This window comes from Hippocampus comes, unplaced genomic scaffold, assembly GCF_001891065.2.
Source record: "Hippocampus comes isolate QL1 unplaced genomic scaffold, H_comes_QL1_v1.1 scaffold68, whole genome shotgun sequence".
Classification (NCBI taxonomy): domain Eukaryota; kingdom Metazoa; phylum Chordata; class Actinopteri; order Syngnathiformes; family Syngnathidae; genus Hippocampus; species Hippocampus comes.
This window is the reverse complement of record NW_017805625.1, coordinates 7,023,461-7,026,733: the sequence shown is the minus strand read 5'-3', so window position 1 is coordinate 7,026,733 and position 3,273 is coordinate 7,023,461. Positions and strand designations below refer to the sequence as shown.

At 44.6% G+C, this 3,273-nt stretch overlaps 1 protein-coding gene across 3 annotated transcripts in view; it reads left to right on the top strand.

Moving 5' to 3' along the window:
* Positions 1-385: 385 nt before the first annotated feature.
* atp2b2 (ATPase plasma membrane Ca2+ transporting 2) overlaps positions 386-3,273 on the top strand; it is a 74,114-nt gene continuing 71,226 nt past the window's right edge. For all 3 annotated transcript variants that reach the window (XM_019881151.1, XM_019881153.1, XM_019881150.1), the window contains exon 1: positions 386-559. The gene's annotated coding sequence lies outside the window, so the exon portion shown is untranslated. The remainder of the gene's footprint in view (positions 560-3,273) is intronic.

Sequence of the window (3,273 nt, the reverse complement as noted above, 5' to 3'; positions counted from 1 at the left end):
TTCGCTGACTTCTTTCTCTTTGCCTCTTTTGCCTTTCCAACATCTCCTCTCATCCATCATCAGGTACAATTTTTTTGAATGTCATTTTTTTACATGCCACAACACTTCACAAATGGGGAAAAAATGCCTTGTCGCGCACACACACACACACACACACACACACACACACACACACACACACACACACACACACACACACACACACACACACAGATGCTCGCAAAGACGCACAGCACCCCCCGCTGCCTGCCGACATGGTACAGGCTGCGCAGTGAGATGGCCCCGGCTGAGGCAGCAGCACAGTGAGTGAGAGAGAGAGCTGCTCGCAGCCTCAGTCTCCTCACACACTTACACACACACATGCACATACACGCACACACTCACAAACACAGTCACACACCTACATTCACATTCTCGCACACACGCACACACACATACATTGACACACACACATAGCACACATTGCTGCGGTGGTTAGTCCGACACCGCGCAAGCCGCATGTGCTGGTGCGCTCGCAGGTGGATTGTAGGACTGCTGGTGCCTGTAACCTTGATGTTATGTAAGTGCTTTTCGTGTTGTTTTTGTCTGTTGTGTGGATTGAGATGCAAATCGTGAGAATTAGAAACGGAATGTGTGTTTACGGCCCCTGTTATGTATGTACACTGCACATCTTCACAGCTGACTCCCGCTTTTTGTCATCCGTTGGAATTAGTAAGGGACCGTTATGCCAGTGTTGGTGGCGGCGACCGGCGAGCATGTCCGATAAATGGCTGTCTCATAGCGGATTCGAATGCCCACGGTGGCCACTTTGGCACATATGTCAATGCGCCCAAAGATCACTGTTAAGACATGCGGGATGCCCATGGAGTTGATGATATCCACTATTGGAAAGCTGGGATGCCTGCATGACCTTAACCATACGACTGCGTCACCGCTTTCAAGTCCCTCTGCTGCTCACCATTTTATGCAAACTGCTTTCGTTGTCCATCTTCATATTTTTCAGTGTGAGATTTTTATTTTTAAACATCTCATTACTACAGTGGATGGTGGTACCCAAACAGAAGGGTGCCATAACATGGTCCAGTACGAATCAGTTATGACTGGATTGTTCCATTAATGCCCCATATGGTTGACACGCTAGCAAAAAAGATGTTCAAAAATGGTCATGTAAAGACGAGTTCTTTCGGAACCTTTCGCAACCCTACTGAACAGTACCAAAACATACAACATAGTGGAAATGGGCCCACAAGAACAGACGAGTTTTGTTGCGCATCCTTTCACCATACTAATCTCTTGATTTAAAAATTTCCTTCAGTTTGGAAGTCAGCTTTTGCTGTGCCTCTCTTAAAAGGTGATACAACTGCATGTTTTAACTAACAACAGGCCAATATCCAATTTGTGCGTCTTGTATATTCACATCACCAAAAAAGTTGTGTTTTTACGCCCAAGTGAAATTACAGTTCCAACTTGGTGAGAACAGTGCAGGGAAGGTACCAGCTTTGTGGCAGATATCTCAATAGAAGGGTGCCTAAATTATTTTGGTACCCTTCAACCTTACGAAAATTGACCGGACCATACTAGCCTGTCTTTTCCTGCTTTGTGAAAGGCCATTTTCTGTTCTTTTACTTGTACCATAGCCACTGTGTCTGGTACGTCAACAGTGGGGTGTGAAATGGTACAGTACTGATTGGTGATTTCTGCACTGTTCCAGAAAAACTTTTTTTTTTTTCCAGTTCCTTTAGGTCCTGTCTCGACTGTGGTTGGTACACTTTACCAAATTGTTGACTACGGAAACTCTGAGCAGCATCAAATTGCAAGCCTTGAATCATTTTAATTGTCCTACCTAAAACATGATGGAAACGATCTCACCTTGGTGGGAACAAGTTCCTTTCAGTCCTTTAGCACTGTGTTTGGTAGCCACAGCAGAAGGATGCATCAAAATAAATAAATAAATGTAAAAACATTGGAAAAAAGTGTGTGGTTCCAAACTGCAGGGGATTAATCAATTTTTGCTTCCTGTTTATGTTCTGACTAGTTGTCCTGATACTTTTGTCCGTTTTGTGCACTCCGACTGAAGGCACACACCTGACATTTGAAGCGTGTCTTGGTGTTATTTCCTTTTACTCATCTACTAGTTTGAATTAACTTGGTATCATAAGTGTTAAAAAAAAAAATCATCAAGCAAGTCAATGACTGCTTTGGCGGCTGTAACATGACGTGCAGCTAATAGCCACAACCTGCGTTGCACATTGAGCGTTTGCGCGGGTGCTCGTCTCGCGGCTGAAAATGTCACGTTATTGACCGGAGTGCGGATGGGAGCACATTAGCGGCACTTTACTCTGATGCTAATTGGAAAAGTATGAAAAATGTTAACATAACAACTTAGGTACGACAAACATGATGAAATAGTCAATTGTACCGTTCATCTGACACCCGCAAGGGGTCCTAAATGTACACAGAGCCTTTTGTATTTGGAGCATTGTGCTTTCCTCCTTAAGTCCCGCCTGAACTGTGATTGGCCAGCATTTCAGGGCCATTGTCATTTATCATAGCACTCCCACTGATCTCTTAAAGTGTATTCCCCCCCCCCCCCTTCTCAATTCTGCCTTCTCACCAAGACAGCTACAACCTTCCAAATTAGGTCCGTGGAGATTTTTTTTCTCTTGCTGACTCCTACATAAGCGTGCCTAAAAATGTCACAGTTTGGATCCGTTATCAGAGGTTCCTTCACTTTCAGTTCGGTTTTAAGTTTGGCATATGCTGTGATTGGCCGGCATTTCCGAAATCATTAGATCGTCTCGCACTGCAATCACGAAAGCAACACCGCTGATCTCTGAAGGTGTATTCCCACTACATTGCATATTTCAGTCATTTCATCAAGACAATTTCAATAATTCCACTTTGGGACAAGATTTGGGAAGGGTCCTTTTCTGTTCCAATATGGCTTCCGTTGCAGCCCTCTTTTAGTAATGGGATAGCATTTTCGGCATTATAATGGGACCGCCCTGTGGATGTCACTGCCTTGTAAAGGCACCTATCAAAAAGGCAACATGCCATGTTATGTTTGAAATTTCTTTCCTTCTTTCCTTCCCTCTCGAATTGTTTGTCTTTGCAAAATGCTGAACAGAATCCTATAAATGCATTTAAAATGGCTGGCAGTGACTCTTCTGATCCTTTTCTTTTCTTCTATTAGCAGCGCGATAGACCTGCTCTACTCGCCAGGCTCCCCCCCCCCCCCCTTCCCCCCTTCTCCCCCTCCGCACCGCCAATTCC